Genomic DNA, 23,728 nt, shown 5'->3' with positions numbered 1-23,728 from the left:
GTATTGCTATGAATTAAACTTGATTTCACAGCTGATTTATATTTCCATTGATGCCTCTCTCAAGTTATATTCTTATACGGCCATAATTTTCATGCCATTTCCCCCTAAATTTTGCATTACTTTTTATTTAAAAACGGAAACTTGGAATCAAAAATGTAACTCATAACTTATTCATTGACCATTATCCAAGACTAAAGATGTATTAGCAATGTGTTAAAATGATGTGAATGCAGCATATTAATAAAATGTACTTGGTGTGGACAAATCAAATTCACAATGTTTGGACAAAAAGCAATATCAAACTCAAAGAAAATTACAGCAAACTATTTCTATGCATTATAGTGTGAGAATGAAATTTAATCTGCAGGGTAAAGGGAAAGTGCATTAATATAAAATGATTGGCTCTTTTAAGGTAAATTTTGTTGCGTAGCAAAATAGACATTATTAATATTAGAGCAGTCACACAACTGAATGAATTTACACAGTACATGCTTGCACTGGTGATATGTTGCAGCTACTTTCTAAATCAAATTTCACTTGGATTTTAACATTGCAAATGACTGCTAACATCATGATCATGTAATTTGCAGAGTGGGAAAAATAAATACTGGGCTGGAAAGCACGCAGTCTTTCCTGAAGTGATTTACAATCTTAATTATCACTGTCTTTAGAATCTGAGGCAAAATTCTTCATGGTGTTTTGACGGAACTAATGCAGAGCTCTAAGTACTTATTTTACCATTTGTGCTGCAAAATTTGGAGATTATATACATTTATAAAATCAGGTAAAGAATGGTGTTCATTACCCCAAATGAATGTTTGGTTGTTTGCACTATCCATTCTAAAAACCACACGGTATATGACTGTGCTGTTGATGGGAATGTCATCTTTAAGTAAAATGCAATTCCTGGACTTTTTTTGAAGGGTGATATTCAAAGAGTAATATCCCAAAACAATCCCTGTAAAATGAAAATGTAATTTAATTGATTCTCTGAATGAGGCTGCACCATTGATTGAAGGGAATTCGAAAATATGCTTTCTCTTTTTGTAGTTTAGTTTAGTTTAGTTTAGAGATACCGCACGGAAACTGCCACTTCGGCCCACAGAGTGCACTCCAACCAGCGATCCTGGTACACTAGCACTCTTCTACACACCAGCGACAATTTACAATTTTACGAAGCCAATTAGCCCACAAACCTGTACATCTTTGGAGCGTGGGAGGAAACCAGAGTTCCCGGTGTAAATGCACGCAGCTCACATGGAGAACACAGAAACTCCGTACATTCAGCACCTGTAGTCAGGATCGAACCTGGGTCTCAGGTGTTACTAGGTAGCTCCATCGTACCCATGTAGGACTCCAACTAGGAGTAATACTGTGCAGGTGCACAGCAGCATGAGTGGCTTTCATTGTAAAGCTGAAGGTATTTTAGGGTTATTGGAAGTGACTGGAGTAGAAACTGCAACCATAACTGTATGACAATACTGTAATCCACTCAAAGTACCCATTAATGGAATTAAACTGGAGTGGTCGACTGGATCTAAACAATCAATGTGAAGTGTGCTGTGAATGTGTCTTTTAGAACAAAGTGTACATCTTCAGCAATATTACTTGTTGTGGTTAGAATCTCAAAAGGGTTATACTGAACTCACCAGCATCACATGGATGCCACATTCATCCAATTACTATAAAAATGACCTTCAAAGAAACAATTAAGCATTGGCTTTTATTGTCAGGCACTCATTATTTTAAAAACATTGTCTTAGTTTTTCTTTCTTAATCTTTCAGGAAGGATTGCAGAACACTGTCTGAAGAAGGGTTTTGGCCCGAAACGTTGCCTATTTCCATCGCTCCATAGATGCTGCTGCACCCACTGAGTTTCTCTAGCACTTTTGTCTACCTTTGATTTTCCAGCATCTGCAGTTTTTTCTTAAACAAAGAAATTCCTCATCTTCTTTCTAAAGGTACGTCCTTTAATCCTGAGGCTGTGCCCTCTAGTCCTAGACTATCCCTCTCGGGGAAACATCCAGGCCTTTCACTATTCAGGCAGTTAAGCTACTTCCCCACTGAGCAATCAAGAGCCAGTGGGAATGTTGTGTTTCTATAAAGTGGCATTGAACATGTCTTTGAATCTTTCCCTCTGTCTTCCTGATGATCTCATCCTGTGATTGACTCCAGATTAGAACGTCTATTTCAGGAGTCTGTTTTCGAGCATGACCTGCCCATTGTAGTCAATTGCGTGTAACTAGAGTCTCAATGCCTGGAATATTAAGTGTGGGAGGACACAGATGTTGGTACAAACATCCCTTAAACGCGATTGAAGGATTTTGTGGTGACAACATTGATGGGGTTTTTTTCCAGTGCCTTAAGATGCCTGCTGAGCGGTACTTGAGATCTTAGATGTTCAGATGAGGCAGAGATCCTGTTTTACAGCAGAGATATATTTGATGCCTATGTCTGAAGTCTTGATCTTCAAATACCTTTCCCTCGGTTTATGTGATTTATGAGGATATTGCCAGGACTCGAGGGACTGAGATATAGGGAACAATTAGGCAGCCTGAGACTTGCATTGTAGAAGACCTCAGGGTGATCTGATAGAAGTGCATAAATTCATGAGAGGCCTAGCAAGGGTTAGGGGAATATAGAGGGGTTACAGTAGGCATAGTGGGGGGGGGGAGATCTAAGAGTAGCCTAAGGGACACGCTTCCACACAGAGGGTGGTACATATATTGAAGGACCTGCCAGAGGATGTGGTTACGGCAGGGACAATAACAACCTGTAAAATACATTTGTTGGAAGGAACTGCAGATGCTGGTTTAAATCAAAGATAGACACAAAGAGCTGGAGTAACTCAGAGGGTCAGGCAGCATCTCTGGAATGGGTGACGTTTCGGATCGACAGGTGTATGGACAGAAAGGTTTAAAGGGATATAGGTCAAACACGGGGAAATGGCACGAACGTAGATGGGCATCTACTATGGCGTGGGTGGACATAGTTGTTCTGCACATTTCCACTGTGCCTCTAGATGGAGAAATGTACATAGTGATTCAGGGAACAGCTCAGAGGGACACAGGCAATAATGTTCCCTGTGGCATGATGCCTCTGCAGTTACCACAATCCAATTTTATCTCCTTTCTTGAAATTGCTCATGATTACAACATCATGGGTCCTCTGGCAAATCCTCTTTTAGACAGATGTGCGGAATGAGATTGTAGATACGTGATTGGAATTCCTCAACTTTGATGTTTTGGATTTTAGCTGTGATTCAATGATTCGATGATACTTTATTGTCAGATGTACACAGGTTCAGTGAAATGCTTTGTTCTGCATCCAACCCGGAAACAGTAAAAACCATTTCCTGGTATTTTTGTATTTGTGGTACAGCCTTTTTGACTTCTGCCGATCTACTACGTGGGATTTGAAGTTAATTTGTATTGCGAAGGTTTTAAAAAGATGATTTGAGTAATAGTTTAGCGATAAAAAGCACAGTTTCCACAAAGTTTAATATCATAATGATATTTACAGTCAGAATGCTTTGCTGCCAATCAGCCATTGGTTATCCTCCGTAGACTTAAGTTCACCCCAAACTCGGCTATCAATCCCCTGCTATAGTGACAGACGCAATTATATAATCTGCCAAACTCTCGATCATTGGTTAAAATCCACCATGGCTTCAACCCCTCAGATTTGTAACCTCTTAGAGTCAAAGAATCAAGCAACACAGGTTATTTGACCCAACTCATTCATGCCAACCAAAATGACCCATCAAAGTTAATCCTATATGCCAGCGTTTAGCCCATATACCTCTAAACCATTCCTATCAATTTACGCGTCTAAGCCTCCTTTTAAATGTTGTTACTGCCTCGACCGCCTCCTCTGGCATCTCATTCCAAATAACCACCACTCTCTGAGTGAAAAAGTTGCCCTTCAGGTTCCTATTAACTCTTGCCCCCCTCACTTTAAACTTACGCGCTCTGATTCTTGATTCCTCTACTCTGAGTAAGACAGTGAATTTATCCAATCTATTCCTCTCACGATTTTCTACACCTCAATCGATCACCCATCAGCCCCTTGTGCTCCAAGGAATAAAGTCATACCCAGCCTTATGCCCCCGTCCCACTTAGGAAACCTGAACGGAAACCTCTGGAGACTTTGCGCCCCACCCAAGGATTCCGTGCAGTTCCCAGAGGTTGCAGGTGTTTGCCGGAGGTTGCAGGCAGTGGAAGCAGGTAGGGAGACTGACAAAAACCTCCGGGAACCTCTGGGAACCGCACGGAAACCTTGGGTGGGGCGCAATGTCTCCAGAGGTTTCCGTTCAGGTTTCCTAAGTGGGACAGGGGCATAACCTTTCAATATAGCTCAGGTCCTCTAATCCTGGCAACATTCTCGTAAATCTTCCCTGTACTATTTTCAGCTTAATGATATCCTACCTATAGCCGGGTGACCAAAACTGAACACAACAATTCAAATTCAGCCTCACCAACGTCTTGTATAATTGTAACATAACGTCCCAATTTCTATACTCAATACTCTGACGAATGAAGGCCAGTGTACTGAAAGCATTCTTTACCAGTCTATCTACCCATGACACCACTTTCAGTGAACTATGTATCTGTACTCCTCGACACCTCTGCTCTACAAAACTTCCCAGGGCCCTACTGTTCACTGTGAAGGTCCTGGCCTGGTTAGATTTTGTCACACCTCACACTTATCTGCATTAAATCCCATTAGTCATTCCTCAGCCCACTTGCCTAGCTGATCAAGATCCTACTATAACGTTTGATAACCATCTCCACTGTCTAGGATACCACCTTCTTTAGAGTCGTTTTCTAGCAGAGGAATTCAGCGTAACACCAGTTCTGGCCTCGTTAACACCCGGTCCAACAGAGTGATAGAAGCAAAATACTGGAGTAACAGCGGGAAAGGCATCTCTGGAGAGAAGGAATGGGTGATGTTTTGGGTCAAGGCCGTTCTTCAGACTGATTGAATGATGTCCTTGAAGAGCATTTATACTTGTAGCAAGTTCCATTAATTGGATGAAACAATCTCTTGTAGCATCTATGTGATTATTTGGATTGAAGAGCCTGATGTAGCTCTGATGCAGTTCGGCAAGAAGCATTAAAATCCACCGTTTCAGCCAAGTTTTTGACCACCTGTTTCTTTTTCTGGCTTTGAGTGTTAACTTCTATCTGAATATGTTCTTGTGAAATGTCTTGAAATGCTTCACAGCAATGAAGGTGTTATGTACAAATGTCAGTTGTTGTGGCCATGAAACGTGCCTTTCATGAAAGTACATCTGATGTGACATTTTGTAAAAGAGAACAATTTGCCTGCGTCATTGGCTGAAAATGTCGGCTCATCCACCCTCCCCCACAACAAATTCCACAATCCTGAGAAAGAAAGTCTTTCCTCTTTTTGCCTGTGTCGAGATATCTGAAGATTTCACATTCATGTGACAGAAACACAAATTAAATTTGCGGCTGTTTTGATTAACACTATCTGCATAAGAGCAGCTCCGTACTGCCTGACCATAAGCAACGTAAAAGGTTTGCCTGCAGCCACATCCTCAGATAATTAGATTTCCTACTCAGAGTGCACATGGGTTTTATTTGGCAGTGGCTACTGGCAGAGGGGAAATTAAGTTAATAGCATTAGTTTCCTTCCCAATTTCCTGCTTTGAAGTTATCTGTGCATACTTTGTCTGATCTTGTCCTCCCCACAACACTTAATGTTCAGCAACTATTATTAAGTCGCTGCTTTGCAGGAATCGATTTTCTAACCAAATGACAATCAGAGGGCAGAAAAATATATTATTATAATGTGTCTAATTTCTGAAACATGTTGGTGTGTTTTCTGCAGCTGCTTAATTGCTAGGCTTTAAGGATTGGACCCCCACTAGGATCCTTAAGCTCAAGAGGAGGACAAAGCTGTGTGTGATCAAGGCCTAAGAAAGAAACCTGCGTATGTGATTTTTAAGCCACTAATGATGCTAGTGAAGGAGCGATCCGGCTGACCCAGTATTACAGTAAAATATCATTGTAAGTTTCAGAATTATTATTTCACTATTGTCATAGAACATCAAGGAACTGCATTGGAATTGGCAACAAAATGGGTGCATGGAAAGCCAATCATGCTTGCCCACAATTATCAGGAGGAATGCTACAGTTGTGTGGTGAGAGAGTTGCTGCCTCACAGCGCCAGAGTTCGATCCTGACTACGGGTGCTGTCTGTACGGCGTTTGTATGTTCTCCCAGTGACCACATAGATTGTCTCCGGGTACTCCGGTTTCTACCCACATTACAAAGACATGCGTGTTTGCAGGTTAATTGGCTTAAATTGCCCCTAGTGCGCAGGATGCGAAACTGGGATACGGGTGATTGGTGGTCAGCACGGACTCGGTGGGCCGAAGGGCCTGTTTCCACGGTGTATCTCAATCTAGACTAAACTAAAACTAAACTCAGACTGAAAAGGGTCTGAAGAAGGGTCCCAAACCGAAACGTCACCTATCCTCTCCAGAGATCCTGCCTGACCTGTTGAGTTACTCCATCACTTTGCGTTCTTTCATCATGTTGTTTTGTGTCTATCTGCTGTTAAAAGTTCAGTTGCTACCCTGACACCCTGACCTCGATCTCTTTTGTGTACATTATCTTATTGTTGTTCTAGATCTGGTCGACAACAGTGGTATCATCAGTGAACAATAACTTATTGCGATGCTGCTCTTTACTTTGGATTTTTCTTTTTTTAGCTTTTTTTTTCATAGCTCTGTTTCACAGCAATGAGTACTGATTACTTGGAAACTATTACTGAGAAACTAAGAACATAAAAAATAGGAACTTAAAACCTAAAATTAGCCAGATCATACACTACTGGCTTCTGACAGAAGCATATCAATAATAATAATAAACTTGTTTGCATTTTGTTTCATATAACATTGAACTATTCCAAATGTGGTTATACCATAAATCACCATATTTAAGTGGCTATTAAAGTATATACAAGAAAGGATTAGTTGCAAATATTCTTCCATTTTCCTGGAACTATGTGCAGAAGAATTAGAATGCCAAAGTCTACTTCTTAACATCAGCACCACAGCAGTTTAAAATCATACAATCACTAAACACTTCCGCTCACTTCTCATTAACCATCCTGATCTCCTGGTGGCTCAGCACTTCAACTCTCCCTCCCATCCCGAATCCGACCTTGCTGTCCTGGGCCTCCTTCATGGCCAGAGTGAGGACCACCGTAAATTGGAGGAGCAGCGCCTCATATTTCGCTTGGACAGTTTGCACCCCAGCGGTATGAACATTGACTTCTCTAATTTCAGGTAATCCTTACTTTCTCCTCTTCTTCTCAGCTCTCCTTCAGCCCTCTGGCTCCACCTCTTCCTTTCTTCTTCCCGCACCCCCCCCCCCTCCCCCCACCCTTACATCAGTCTGAAGAAGGGTATCGGCCCGAAACGTTGCCTATTTCCTTCGCTCCACAGATGCTGCCTCACCCGCTGAGTTTCTCCAGCACTTTTGTCTACCTTCGATTTTCCAGCATCTACAGTTCATTCTTAAACATAACCCTTCAATAATTTTTGAGTCAGAATGCCCTTTGAGCTCTATCATTGTGAGCCAAATGCATAGAACTAGACTGTCCTATTCTACTCTTGCAGAAAATCAAAAATAAAATGTAAACATTATTAACCATATAGCCATATAACAATCACAGCAAGGAAACAGGCCATCTTGGCCCTTCTAGTCCGTGCCGAACACTTACTCTCACCTAGTCCCATCCACCTGCACTCAGACCATAACCCTCCATTCCTTTCCCGTCCATATACCTGTCCAATTTATTTTGAAATGATAAAATCGAACCTGCCTCCTGAAATAACACAATTGCAATTTAGCCTGGCCATTGAGCCCATCTTTGTCCATTTATCCAAACCATACTTAAATGTCTTGCAATGTTTCCAGTAGTGGGAGAGTCTAGGACCAGAGGGCACAGCCTCGGAATAAAAGGATGTACCTTTAGTGGATGGAGAATGGAGATGAGCAGGAATTTATTTCGCCAGACGGTGCTGTACCTGTGGAATTCAGTGTCACAGACAGCGGTGGAAGTCATTGGGTATTTTTAATGCAGAAATTGATAGGTTCTTGAATAGTAAGGGTGTCAAAGGTGGTGGGGAGCAAGTGGGGGAATGATATTGATGGGGGAAAATAGATCAACCGTGATTGAATGACAGAGTAGCCTCAATGGGCCGCACGGCCTAATTCTGCTCCTATATCTTATGAAATGATTGTCTAGGTTTTCATCTTCATTATTTATTGAAAGTCGATTCAATATGTATGGCAAGGCAAGTTACCAGATATCAATCCTAATTTCACTTTTAATTAATTTGAAGATAGACCCCTTTTGTTCTGCTTGTAATATAATATGGTGACATTTTGTCTCTTTTCTATTAATTATATGGCATGCGTCTATAAAAATCACTGCTCAAATTTCTCCTTTCAAAGCTGAAGAAAAAAATGCACAGTTCTTTCTTTATAGGCTTTCTGTTTCTCAGCCTCAGCTTGAAAATTCATGCCAGTAGCAGAATGTCTTCTTTGTGCCTTGGCAGTCAGAACTAATTTTCTACTGACCGGAACAATTAACATTTCAGTTGCAGCTTCCTCTGACTAGTATTTTCCTGCTTTGCCTTGCTGGTTGAATATTCTTCACTTCCAGATCTGCAATCTTCAAACCTGTTCATTAAGATGTCGAAATCTCTTCTCACTACATCTTTTTTAATATTATTTCAACATATGTTAGTCTAAAAATAAATACTCCTTTGTTTTTAAACAATATGTTTATCTAAATTAAATTATAGATCCCCTTGTATTTTCCACTTGCAATGTTATCTAATTCAATGGTTAATTTCTGAGCTACTGCTTCTAATTCCATTCTCCTCCTAATCAGTATATGGAAGCGTTTTGCACTGACCATCTAGTTTGTAGTTCTTTGCAAAAACTAGTACTGAGAGCGATCCAAACACTGAGCCAAGTAGCACAACAGTATTCTCCACTATGTTCCTTAGCATACTCCAACATTACTCTCCTAACAAGTGATTTCTACCTTCCATTAATTTCTATATAATTCCCTGGACTTTATCAATAACTTGGAGTTAGACTGATAGGACTCTGTGTGAAACTATACCTTAACTGGGACTCAAGTGCCAATGCACAACATAAATTCTGATACCTCTTCCTCATGTTAAATGAATGACATCTCACCATTAGAAATGCTTAAAAATAAGTTTACGAGCATTTCCTAAACTAATGTTTACATATATAAATTGCATAAACTTCCATTGAAAGTTTAGTAGTTTAATAGTAAGATTTGTGAAGGTACAATATGGAGAGTATGATTTTACAAGTTCTTTTGGAACAATTAATTCCCTTAAGTCTTGAATAGAAAGGCTTGGATAGAGTGGATGTGTAGAGGATGTATCCACTAGTGGGAGAGTCTAGGACTAGAGGATGTAGCCTGAGATTTAAAGCACGTTTTTTTAGGAAGGAGAAGAAGAGGAATTTATTTCATCAGATGGTGGTGAATCTGTGGAATTCTTTGCCACAGAAGGCTGTGGAGGCAAAGCCAGTGGGTATATTTAAGTCAGAGGTAGATAGATTCTTGATTAGTACAGGTGTCAGTGGTTATGGGGAGAAGGCAGGAGAATGGGGTTAAGATGGAAAGATAGATCAGCTATGATTGATGGCGGAGTAGACTTGATAGGTCAATTGGCCTAAATCTACTCTGATCACTTATGATCCGTATAAAGTCCCTTTGTAACTTTGAATTCATTCCCAGGTGGTTTCTTAATGATCAAATCGCACAGTAGACACATCATATGGTGCTGAATCCTGTGATGAAATCAGCGGTTGAAAGGGTTGTTCAAATCTGCTGCAGCTCAGAAAATAAAGCTTTCTAAACTGACCTGAAAGCTAATTATTCACTTGCATTCTAATCAAAAATTGAGTCATCGAAAATGGATAAAAAAACGAGTCCGTATGTTAGAAAATAGCCTCTACAAAACTAAGAGTCAAATAAGTAATTACTGGCTATTATGAGAGTAATACAGGTATAATGGTGTTGCTTTTAAACTTGCTGAGTTTCTTGATTCTTTGGCTCCCATTGCTGGAAAATCATTGTTAGTTATTTACAATGTGGGCTTGTCTACCATTTAAAATATAATGTTGCTTACACTCTTTCACCCTCAATAATGGGGAACTGATGGAAACTATTAAAGTTATTTATGTAACTATTAACAGCAGTCAGTCAAATGCTGAGTCAAATAGCACAACATTCATTGCATCCCACCATCTGGAAAAATGAATTTTAAAAACTGCTATTTTTAGCAAGTGGTGAAGGGAATGATACCATTCTTGGTCATAGGATTTATTTAACATTAATTGCTGCATTCCGATATGTAGTGTAAAAGCAACAGTTAGGCAATGCTGCAGGTCTGAGAATAATATACTTTAGACTTTACTTTAGACTTTAGTGATACAGCTCGGAAACAGGCCCATCGGCCCATCGGCCCACCGACACCGTGCCGACCAGCGATCACCCCAATACTGACGCTATCCTACACACTGGGGACAATTTACAATGTTACCTAAGCCAATTAACCTACAAACCTACATGTCTTTGGAATGTGGGAGGAAACCAGGGCACCCGGGAACACCCCACATGGTCACAGGGCGAACGTACAAACTCCGTACATGCAGCGCCCAAGTTAGGTTCGAACCCGGATCTTTGTCGAGGCAGCAACTCTACAGCTGCTCCACCGTGCTGCCCTATCCGCTTAGAGTGATTAGACAAGCAATACAAGCAATACTGGATCATATTCCGGCCAAGAAAAGCAGATTCCAGATTTGAGTATTCATTGATTCTGCAGCCAGTATTATTTTATGCCATTTATGAGTATATGCCTAAAGACGACGCAACAACAGAGCAACGATGACGTCTTTGTCTCAGTTTTAGAGATACAGCATGGAAACAGGTCTTTCAGCCCACTGAGTCCATGGCAACCTGTACACTAGTTCTATGTGATCCCACTTTCGCATCCTATGCACTCAGGGCAACTGACAGAAGCCAATTAACCTACAAAACTGCATGTCTTTGCAATGTGGGAGGAAACCGGAGCACCCAGAGATCTCAAGTGATAGCTCCAACACTCAAAACATTTCCAAGCTAATTCCTGGAAGGTACAATTTTACTTAATCGTTATTCTGTGTCTATTGAATTTTAAAAACTCCTATTGACTGCACATGTTGAAGAGAATAATACCATTCAGGGTCATTGCCAGAGTTCTCCTCAACTCCTCACAATAACTGAAGAATTGCTTTCCAATTTGTAATGTGCATTCAGACGTGATCATGCACATTGGACATGATCGTCACTGTGCGATAATACCAACTGAATTGCAGGGAGCAGCATTAAATATATGAAATGGCCAGTTATTATCTCACAAAGACTTTTGCAGGTTGAGAGGGATTAGGGAGTATCTAACTCAGATCTGGCTACCCTCAGAAGTTCCTGCCTATCCTCCATTAACCTCTAATGCAGCCGTGATATAATCAATGGGTCCACAGCGCACTTGGTCTCAGTATTGGTATCAAGCTAGTCTAGATAATTGTTCCCAAACTTTTCTCAGGATTTCTCACTGAATTGCATCTCATCTCCAATACAATTTCATCAGAGGTCATGTGCAGGACAAAGCGGAAATCTTGCTTGGAATCACCGCTTGTGCAGCTTACAATCCAAGGGTATAAACATTGATTTCTCTAACTTCACTCCCTCCATCCCACCCTTGTTGTCCTACATGTTCCACTGTTCACATCCCTGTATCCCTTCGTTATCACCACTTCCCCAGCCAACAATGGGCCGCTATGGATCCACCCTTCCTTGCCAGCTCTGATGTGTTCTGGTCTTTCCCGAAGTTCCAGTTCCGACCCGAAACATCACCCATCCTTTTTCTCTGGAGATGCAGCCTTTCCCGCTGAGTTACTCCAGCACATTGTGTCTATCTTTGCTGCAGAGACATGAACTACCTCTAGCAGGTAATTCGAAACATTGTTGAATGATAAAGTTCCGGAAACACTCAGTGGGTCAGGCGACATCTGTGGAAAGAGAAGAAGAGTTAGGGTCACAAGGATGAGTTGCACCCTGGCCATTCTCTCTTCACCCCTCTCCCATCAGGCAAAAGGTAATGAAGTCTGAAACGCACACCTCCAGATTCAGGGACAGTTTCTTCCCCGCTGTTATCAGGCAACTGAATCATCCTACCACAACCAGAGAGCAGTGCTGAACTGCTATCTACATCCTTGATATCCCTTGGACTATCCTTGACCAGACTTTGCTGGCTTTACGTTGCACTAGACGTTATTCCCTTACCATGTATCTATACACTGTAAAAGGATTGATTGTAATCAGGTATTGTCTTTCCACTGACTGGTTAACACACAACAAAAAGCTTTTCACTGTAACTCAGTACACGTGGCAATAAACAATATTTATCCAAAGTGGGAGACTTTGTCAGAAAATGTTTTGTTTTCATTTAAGGTTTTAAGGTTTCCAGCATCCACAGTTCTTTTGTTTTCATTCATAGGGGAAATATCACCATCGAATGGATCGACTGGGCTTATATTCACTGGAATTTAGAAGGATGAGAGGATCTCTTATAGAAACATATAAAGTTCTTAAGGGATTGGGCAGGCTAGATGCAGGACAAATGTTCCCCATGTTGTGGGAGTCTAGAACCAGGGATCACAGTTTAAGAATAAGGGGGAGGCCATTTAGGACTGAGATGAGGAAAACCTTTTTCACCCAGTTGTGAATCTGTGAAATTCTCTACCACAGAAGGCAGTGGAGGCCAATTCACTGGATGTTTTCAAGAGAGAGTGAGATTTTGATCTTAGGGCTAACGGAATCAAGGGAAATGGGGAGAAAGCAGGTACGCGGTACCGATTTTGGATGATCAACCAATGATCATATTGAATGGCAGTGCTGGCTCAAAGGGCCGAATGCCCTACTCCTGCACCTATTTTCTATGTTTCTATGTCTATATCCTTGTCTCTGTAAAATCAACCAAGTTCACTGGTAGGATATATGAACGAACATCAGTGCTCTTCCCTGCGCTGGCTCTGAGGCAATAATTACCCTTATTGACAAACTGTAATTACACAGTTCTGATGAAGGGTCTTCGACCTGAAACCTTAACTCTGTTTCTCTTTCAACAGATGTTTCCTGACAAAATGAGTGCTTCCAGCATTTTATTTTTTTGTTTCTATTTCTCTAATTACACTCAGCTGGCTGCAACAAGCAGGTCATGTTATTCACATTTCTGACTGTAAACTCCCAAAACAATAACTTTATTTCGAGCTCTATCGCGGCAAGAGATTATCAGGTGGACAGACTAAACGATTCATTGTCTCTTTAACTCAATGTAGCAACTCTGCTCTCATGTGGAATCCTTGGTCCACGACCGCTCGGAATGGAGAAGGACCATTGATTCAGTGGGCGAATGGGACTGTTGCTGGTGAAGATAGACACAAAATGCTGGAGTAACTCAGCTGGGCAGGCAGCATCCCTGGAGAAAAGGAATAGGTGACGGTTCGGGTCGAGAACCTTCTTCATTCCGAGAGTCGGGAGAGGGACTGTTTCCATGCCACGTGACTCTATGTCTATGAATTAGCAGGGAGATTCACTCAGAAGTCCAGCATCGTGGTGCCATTATGGTGTTCATCCCTTCAAGCATCTCCTCCCTCACCTGCATCAGAGGATCTGGGTTCAACAATGATCTCACCAGCTATCTATCCCAACACTCTCCAGATCTGAGGTGGAAACAAAACAAATTGAACTCTTAAGGACTGACTATTGAGAAGAAGATCACTCTCACAATACACCTGTTCAATCCATCCACATTCTTTTCCTTAGCATTAATTATTAGCAAATCACCATCATGAAATGAAATTTCTTCAGGATCATCCATCACCACACAAATTTTTGTGAGGTTTATAATGAATGAATGAATGAATGAGTGAATGCCATTTTATTGTCACTATACACATGTACAATGAGATTAAAAGCAGCTCCTACTCAGTGCACACATGGAATTAATCAAAAACAAAACAAAGGGGGGGGGGATAAGGTGCACAGTTCTGCGGCACTATATACATATCTATAAAAAGACAATGGATGAATAGAGCTAATAAATAGGATTCCTATATACAGTATGGGTACAGTTACAGTACAAATTACAGTAGGTGGATAGATGGAAGTCCGGGGGTTTGGCTGTGAAGTCAATACATGTGTGAGTTCAGGGAGGTTATGGCTTTTGGAAAGCAACTGTTCTTGAATCTGTTTGGCCTTGTTCTGATGCACCTATAGCGCCTCCCTGAGGGCAGCAGGTCGAACAGGCCAAACGCAGGATGGGAGCTGTCCTTGATGATGTTCTTCGCCCTGCTGAGGCAGCGGGAGGTGTAAATGTCCATCAGAGAGGGGAGAGGGCAGCCAATGATCTTCTGTGCTGCCCTAACTACCCTCTGAAGCCTCTCCCTGTCTGCCATGGTGCAGCTGCCATACCATGCTGTAATGCAGTATGTCAGCAGGCTCTCGATGGACGAGCGGTAGAAAGTCAGCAGCAGGTTGGAGTCCAGGTTGTGCTTCCTGAGGACCCTCAGGAAGTGCAGCCGCTGCTGAGTTTTCTTGATAACCGCTGTGATGTTGTCTGTCCAGGAGATGTCAGCGGAGATGAGGACGCCGAGAAACCGGAAGGTGTAGACCCTCTCCACACACTCGCCGTTGATGTATAGGGGGGCTAAGTCGGTGCTGTGCCTCCTGAAGTCGACAATGAGCTCTTTTGTTTTCTTGGTGTTCAGAGCCAGGTTGTTTTCTGAGCACCAGGCTGTCAACTTCAGGACTTCCTCTCTGTAGGCTGCCTCGTCTCCCCTTGAGATGAGTCCGACTACTGTAGTGTCGTCAGCAAACTTGACGATGCGGTTGTTGTTGTGGGCCGGACTACAGTCGTGGGTGTAGAGACAGTATAGGAGGGGGCTTAGCACACAGCCCTGTGGGGAGCCGGTACTCAACATGCGAGTGGAGGAGAGGTGGGGGCCGAGTCTCACAGTCTGGGGCCGGTTGGTGAGGAAGTCCTTTATCCAGGCACATGTGAGAGTGGGGAGGCCGAGAGTGACCAGTTTGTCGATGAGAATGTCCGGAATGATAGTATTGAAAGCTGAGCTGTAATCCACAAAGAGCATCCGGACGTAGCTCTTATAATAATACAAAACAAAATATTATTGCTAGTTATTATTATGTGACTACCAATTATATTATTATTATTGCAATAAAATAATAAAATAACTCAAATAATTGAAAGTGAAAAGTTATGTTTTGTTGGTATCAATGATTCTCAATCATTACACGTATGATATTGTTCCACATTAGTTTTATTTCCTACCTGCAATTGTTGTATTGCGGATGTATTTTGTGTGACGCAGGGAGTTCCTTGGTGAACATGCAGTGATGGCATGTTGTGTGACCTGATACGATGATTGTCCGTTATTCAAGAAAAGTAAAGAACCCAACTGTAGCCCGATTATTACCCACATGCCAGACTGACTGGAGTATTAACACCAAAAACGCAGTATTACAAAATGTTACAGATATCAAACAATCCACAGAGAAGTAACTGAAGAGGAATCCAAGCATTAAAAAATCTCAAAGGTCAGGGAGACAGGGATTACCTTAGAAATGAACCGTTGCAATACTCAGCGGGTGAGGCAGCATCTATGGAGCGAACGTTTTGGGTCGAGACCCTTCTTCAGACTGATGTGGAGGTGGGGGGTGGGGGGGAAAGGAGTAAGGAAGCGGCGGAGACTGTAGGCTGTGGGAGAGCTGGGAAGGGGAGGGGAAGGTGGGAGAAAGCAAGGACTCCCTGAAATTGGAGAAGTCAATGTTCATACTGCTGGGGTGTAAACTGTTTTCATACCGTTGGGATGTAATTGTTCCCCTCCCCTTCCCAGCTCTCCCACAATCTATTGTCTCCGCCTCTTCCTTTTGTCTTCCCACAACCCCCACCTCCACATCAGTCTGATGAAGGGTCTCGACCCGAAACGTCACCTATTCCTTCACTCCACAGATGCTGCCTCACCCGCTGAGTTTCTCCAGTATTTTAGTCTACCTTCCATCAACACTTTGATCTTTAAGTTGAAAGGTTAATGTTTTGGTAGGAAACCATTTTTTATATCATGATTTTAAGACATTAATATACTTGTAATACATTGTTGTGTTAGGACTTAAAAAGAACAATCAGTCACGGAGAATACAAGCCATTTAGTTTTGAGGTTTCAGAGCAGCCATGAAGAAGTTAGAGCCACCTCAGAAACAATGAACTCTTCTGCATTCCTGTCATCAGTAGTGCATAACTAACCCTTCCTGTACAACAGCATTCCAGCAGAACCACTGAAGGTGACTCTTTCAGTAAACCGTTGAGCTACGATAGAGGACGTCTCAGATTCCAGCCGGCCCCGAGATATTTGATCCGTGTTGCTGGAATTCTTTTGGAATTGTTTTCAAAGATTTAAATTTAGGAAGGTAAAATGATAATTGTTTGGTGTCACCACTTCTGCTTCCAATTTAGTGATTCATGTTGCAAGATATCAGCTTTAGCTAGTAACATTCACTCCTGTGTAAACAAACATCGCAGTCTAAATGTTCAGATTCCAGAGATTTCAGTGTGTAACCTAAGATGACATCTCAGCCCAGAACCACGCTATCGCTGGAAGTGTTGTTTTTTGAATGTTAAACAGAAACCCTGTATCATCTCAGGTGGATTTCGATTTTCTGTTCCAAGAAGAAAATTAGTTCTTCTGGTCTGTGGGACAATACTTAACTCTCAACCAATATCAATAAAACATTACCCAACCAGTCAATGCAAAGTTGTGGCATAACCTTGCTGAACACTCATTGAGCATGACAGGGTGGTGAATCTGTGGACTTCATTACCACACACGACTGTGGCGGCCTAACCAATGGATATATTTAGGGTGGAGTTTGACAGGTTATTGGTTAGTATGGGTTTCAGAAGGTATGAGGAGATGGCAGGAGAATTGGGTTGAGAGGGAAAGATAGATCATCCATGATTAAATGGTGGAATAGACTTGATGGGCCAAATGGCCTAATTCCACTCATGAACTTATGAACTTATGACATTTCCTGCATATCAACAGTAACTATCTACAACATGTTCTGGGGTATCCTATAACGTTTCTACCAGTGGAGACACAAGGAACTGTAGGTGGTGTGTTAGAAAAAAAGACACAAGATGGTGAAGTAAACCGAGTGGGTCAGGCAGCATCTCTGGAGGACATGGATAGGTGACATTTCAAGTTGGGACCTTTCTTCAGATTGATTATGATGGAGGGGGGGGGGGGGGGGGGGGGGCAGGAGGAGAAAGATAGAAGAGAGATGGAGGCAGGACAAAGCCTGTCAAGTGCTAGGTGGATACAGGTGAGGAGGGGTTTTGATCGGTAGACGGTAGGGCAAAGGCCAGAGATGGAAAAGGCAAAACGTGTGCGATAAGGATAGAAGACATGAACCTTGTGAAGTGAGAGGAAAGAATATAGGGGGGGGGGGGGGGGGGGGGACTAGGGCAGGGGGGGAAGGTGAGAAATCGTTGTGAATCCACATGAGACACAGGGAAGAGAAAGGGCAAGTAAGAAAAAGATGGGGTTGTTTGTAGGTTAGTTACCTAACAAGGAGAATTCAATGTTCATACCGTATATGTTCATAAGCTACCCAAGTGGACTCTGTGGTTCTGCTCCTACAGTTTGTGTGTGACCTCACTCTAGTAATAGAAAGTATTTTCATGTACACGTAAAAGAAACATGGAAAGGTTAAATTCAGCTCAAGAAACTCACTAGTCTGTCTTAAAGACAAACAATGGACAAGGTACTGAACAGCATCTGGTAAATGTGAATTGAACACGAATGGGATAAAAAAAAATCAGTCATAGAAGAAAATGCAATATAATTCAAGTGATTCAAATATTGTTAAATTAATCCCATGGGCACAAAAATAACAGTTGGTGATCAAACCTTTGTATTTGAGCAAAGGCTTTTCAAATATGTAGTAGGTAATTCATGTTTTATTGGGCATTGTGGACATGAACATCAGTTCATCAGTAATTTCCTTTGCCTATATTAACAGAATTTGAAGGAGGGAAAGGGAACTAGCTTTGACTTGATCAGATGGCAAATTATCTTTCACCCTGTTAATCAAACAATATATAAAGTGATATATGTGGATTTAAAAATTCAGAATAACCAAAGTCTTCAAAAAACTAATGGCCAGATTATGTATCTCATTGTCTCTTTGTGGGATGCTGCTGTGTGAAAGGCGGCTGGTGTATTGATTTAATAATAATGCAACTGATCATAACAATTAACATTTCAAAAGCTGTGGAGTACTTTGGGATAATCTGAGAATCTGATGAATTTTTATATGAAATATGAGCTCTTTCTCAGCTGTCATTAGACAGATATTGAGAATCTTTAACATAGCCTCAGTAGACATTGCATTCTAATCCAGATAAAATCAGATCAGTCGATGAACCTACTTAGCAGGCTTGCTTTGTGCATCAAACCATTCCAGAAAGAAAATCTATGTTGAAATGGTGGGAAATCACGACGAGACATTCTGGATGACTTAATCATTAAGAATTGTAATAATATTCCCAGATTGGCTAACCTACTCTTATCCCTTTAAAATATCTACGCGTGTGGAGTTGATAAAATGCTTTAATTCGTCAGCTTCTTCAGAAACACTTAGGATAATAGTGGAGCTGCTGAGCAGGAGTTCAAAAGGTCATTGCACGATAACATCCTGCGGATCTGGGGCAGAGCAACAATTTCTAATCAGCAGACTATTGTTCAATTGCTTTTCCAGATATGAGAATCCTATTATGCAGAAGAATGAATATTAAAGCGAACACTCACTGTACAACATGCGTGGTGGCAACAGATAACATTGGTAGACCAGTGTAGAAATGTCAACTAATGCTTTCATTGCAGATGTTTATTAGTAGAGATTGTTATTCCTGATTTAATTGGATTGTTGCTATTCTGATTAGGCACATTCAGTACTCAGCTTCTTCTGAAAGTGGAGTGCCATTATGTATAAGGGTGTGTTGGCGGAATGTACAACTGTGACCGCACATACAAAAATAGTTAATTAGCCATTAGCGTTTTGAGACTTTCTTAGTTTGAGAATGAAATCAAATATATTGTTACTGACATCCGTCGACTTTGGCTTTTAATGTTTCATGTTGTTTCATCGGAAAGCAAAGCAATCAGTGTGTGTGTCCTCTGTAACTGGCTTGTTAAGGGCCTGTCCCACTTGGCCGTCATTTGCGCGTCATTTACGCTACCTCGTCGTCGCGTGAGACGCACGGGTAGCATGTGGGCCGCGCAGGGACGGTTGCATGGAGAAGCGCGGAGGTGTATGGAGTTGCGCGCGGTATCGTGCGGCACTCCAGGATTTTGTAGGGCACCAAAATCTAAACCGGAAAGTCACTTGCGCCTCCTGTATGACGTATATCGCGTGAACGAAAGATCCTCGATCATAGAGGCAAATGTTTGAAGAAGTTTGCGTCTAAAATTCTTGGAGTCGAAAAAAATCCTCGATCATACAGGCAAATTTGAAGAAGTATCTAGGAGTTGAAAAGAGAGTTTAGAGGGGTGGGGAGGGGGGGGTGTAACTCTACTGTTTATGAATTGGATGGTAAAATACATGTTCCATTTTCAGTACATGTGACAATTAAACACCATTGGCTCTCTTGGTCACCAACAATGTGCCAATGATTTTGGGGAGGGGGGTGGGGGGGGATTCTCATGCAACTAGAATGAGAAAGGTATGTACATTGTGCATGCTTGAGTAGGTAGAAAATCTGGAAATATGCAAGTGTGAAGCCATGGCAGTACAAAATGGTACAATGGTGTACAAAATCATGAGAGGAATAGATTGTGTAGATGCACAGAATCTCCTGCCCAGAGTAGGGGCATCGAGAACCAGAGGACATAGGTTTAAGGTAAGGGGGGAAAGATTTAATAGGAATATGAGGGGTAACTTTGTCACACAAAGGGTAGTGGATTTATGGAACAAGCTCCCAGAGGAGTAGTTGAGGCAGGTACTACCACAATGTTTAAGAAACATTTAGACAGGAACATGGATAGGACAGGTTTAGAGGGATATGGGCCAAATGCAGGCAGCTGGGACTAGTGTAGATGGGATATGTTGGTCAGTTCGGACAAGTTGGGCCGAAGATCCTGTTTCCATGCTGTATGACACTACCCATTATTTAATGGTGTTAATTTATTATATCTCGTCTGCTCCCTTCTACTGTGATGATACAGTGAAATTGAATGATTTTATTTTAAATCATTGAGACCACCATTAATTGCTACATTACCAGATCAAATAGACAGCAAATTTCAGCATCTACACAACAGGTTTTTAAGTGTGAAAATCTGGAAGCAGGTTTTTAAGTGTGAAAACATAGGCAGCATCTATGGAGCAAATATGCTGCTTTTATATATATTGCTTATTTATGCCGTTGTCTTCATTCTACTTGCATGGCCCAATTTTTAATTTACACTCTGTACAGTTTGTATTGCAATTTTGTTTTAATTTCTGCAGTTCTATGTTAAGATTCTTCAGTCTGACACTTCCCTGCTACTCGACCTGTTCACCAACATCACGTCTCCAACAGAGGTGCCAAATATTTTAGTCTGTCCACAAGTATGTTTCTGGACGTCTTTTAGTCTTTTTTATGGGGGGGAGGGGGAGGGGGGAAACCATTTTCTCAGTCACTACCCGGTCGAGGATGCGTCTTTTCTCCGAGCCGCATCTTCGCCCTCCCCCCCCCCCTCGCGGCCTACCATCTGGATTGGCGCGGTCTTTCCTGCCGAAGACTGGCCAGAGCTTCAGCGGCGGCGCAGCACTGGATTCTATCGCGGAGCGGGCGATGCCTTACCGGGGATCGCGGTGTGGAGCTCCGGAGTGTTGGGCCAGCTGATTACATCGTGGAGCTGTGGTTCGCGGAGCTTCCAGCCATGGGCGGCGCTGACTTTTACCATCGCGGAGTCCTGGGAACCTTGCCGGGATCGCCAGCGTTGAATCTCCGCCCAGCTCGGCCTGTGGACTTCGGGAGCCGCGGTCTCCGGTAGGAAGTGGTCGGTTCGGAAACTCCAAGCCGCTGAGAGTGTTCTCCGTTCCGACGCCGGAGCTCCGATCATCCCGGTGAGAGGGCCTGATACATCGGGCCACCGTTTACGGCAAATGCGCAGGGCCCAAAAGGCCCCTGACCACGGGTGAACAAAGAGGAAGAGGACTGAACTTTATTGCCTTCCCTCCCAGTGGGAAACGTTGATTCCGCTGTGTGGGGATGTTCATGTTAAATTCTATCGTGTATTGTGTTATTTTTATTCGTATGGCTGTATGGTAATTCAAATCTCATTGTTCCAATTGGTGCATGTGAGAATACATGTCTCTTGAACTCTTGAAATTCTAGCAGATGCCAAATTAGCGGAGATCTCCATTGGCATGTCAGCTAAGTGGTCGTGGGGAACAGTGTGTGAGGCCGATATTGAAATCTGCTCTTTCATTGTGTACAGTAAAACCTGGATCGCACTGTTTTACCAGTGTATCAGGGCTGATTTCGGAATTACTTTCCAAGAATTACATTAAAGGAAGCAAGTTTTTGTTACCATAAATCGGTTTCACTTTATTCTGAATGGCATGAGGCGCGATAGGAACTTAAAGTCAGATTCCATGGGAAATATGTGCGCAGTAAGTGAGAGTTGTGACTGAGGGGAGATAATGGGGAGGAGAGAGCGAGGATGGGAGAGGACACAAACGATGCTGGGTTTTTTCGATGCTAAATTTCCTACAGCATTTCAATATATCTGGATTGTTTTCTCACTTGCCTTACCGATAATGTTAGCTTGTCATTGTGCTGCTGGAGTCCAATGTATGTGGAGCCCATTACAACAAGACCGTACACTCTCATAATTCTGTCTGGATTATAGAGTCAGAGAGTGATACAGTGTGGAAACACGCCTTTCAGCCCATCTTGGCCAACATATCCCAACTACACTAGTCCCACCTGCCTGCGTTTGGTCTATATCCCTCCAAACTTGTCCTACCCATGTACCTGTCTAACTGTTTCTTAAACTTTGGAACAGTCCCAGCCTCAACTACCTCCTCTGGCAGCTTGTTCCATACACCCACCACCCTTTGTGTGAAAAGGTTGCCTCTCAGATTCCTATTAAATCTTTTCCCCTTCACCTTGAACCTGTGTCCACTGGTCCTCGATTCCCCTACTCTGGGCAAGAGTTTCTGTGCATCTACCCAATTTATTCCCCTCATGATTTTATACATGATTAAAGGAGATTTAGTTTAGTTTAGTTTAGCTTAGAGTTTCTGCACGAACAGGCCCTTCGGCCCACCGAGTCCGCACTATCCAGCGATCCCTGCACGGAGGAAACCAAAGATCGCGGCGAAAACCCACGCAGGTTACGGGGAGCACATACAAACTCCGTAAAGACAGCACCCGTAGTCAGGATCGAATCCAGGTCTCTGGTCCTATAAAGCAGCAACTTTACCGTTGCGCCACCATACCTCCGAGACCACCAGTTGCTGGAAAACCGGTGGTCGGCCTGTACCTTAAACACCTTTAAAAAAAAACAGGACATTGAGCACATGCATTAGTAATAATAATGACTATTAAAACATTTCCATGAATATTGCTCTAATTATTTGCACTACAGAAACTGCTTACATTCTCATAATATCTGGAAATAAACATTCAATCTCTTTCAATCGGTGTCCTTGATAATACATATTACATTACATGAAGTAACATATCATCTGATTCAGTATAAAAAAATTCACAAGAGAACTATTAGGGTATTTAAAGATAACTGGTGGCCACGTTTAGCAAATGAATGCATTGTATCCACCTCATTAGAAGCTAATTGTTGCTGGCAGCCATAATATGATTCCAATTCCAAAGGCTGATTTGACCTGACACAACTGGTCTCTTGCCAGTATCCCTAATGTTCCATTACTATTTGTGGAAATGCACTCATTTATTTCTCAGCGAGCGTATTCTTAGAAAAGGGTGCCAGATGGCTGCTGGCACCCCAGGCGCTGTGTCCCAGAATGGATTGGCACTCCATAAAGAGCAGGGAACAAAACCACAGGGGAAGGCGGCTGTACTACAGCGATTGCCAAAATTACATAAGGGGAACTTACATTTTATTTTCAATTATTTTGTCGTTATGATATTTTATGGTTATAATGCAAAATATTTTTCAGAATATTTAATGTAAGAGTCACAGTCGTACAGCGTGGAAACAGGCTGTTCGGCCCAACATGCCCAAACCGACCAACGTGTCACATCTACATTAGTGCCACCTGCCTGCGTTTGGCCCATATCGCTCTAAACCTATCCTATCCATGTACCTGTCTAAATGTTTCTTAAACGTTGCAATAGTACCTGCAAATGATGTTCAATGTATATAGATTGCCAAAATTACAGAAATACATAAATTGTGCATCTTTATAGCGGTAATGATGTACAATCTATAAAGGAAACATTGAAGCTCAGTTACAGGTCGGCATCATTTTGTTTGAGTGATTGAAT

General features: G+C 42.1%; 1 long non-coding RNA gene across 2 annotated transcripts in view; it reads left to right on the top strand.

Moving 5' to 3' along the window:
• The first annotated feature begins 393 nt into the window (after positions 1 to 393).
• LOC129707436 (uncharacterized) overlaps positions 394 to 23,728 on the top strand; it is a 79,943-nt gene continuing 56,608 nt past the window's right edge. For both annotated transcript variants that reach the window (XR_008725180.1, XR_008725181.1), the window contains exon 1: positions 394 to 1,961. This is a non-coding gene — a long non-coding RNA (uncharacterized LOC129707436). The remainder of the gene's footprint in view (positions 1,962 to 23,728) is intronic.

Source organism: Leucoraja erinacea, chromosome 21, assembly GCF_028641065.1.
Source record: "Leucoraja erinacea ecotype New England chromosome 21, Leri_hhj_1, whole genome shotgun sequence".
Lineage (NCBI taxonomy): Eukaryota > Metazoa > Chordata > Chondrichthyes > Rajiformes > Rajidae > Leucoraja > Leucoraja erinaceus.
Note: the sequence above shows the minus strand (reverse complement) of the source record. Positions and strands in the feature narration are given on the sequence as shown.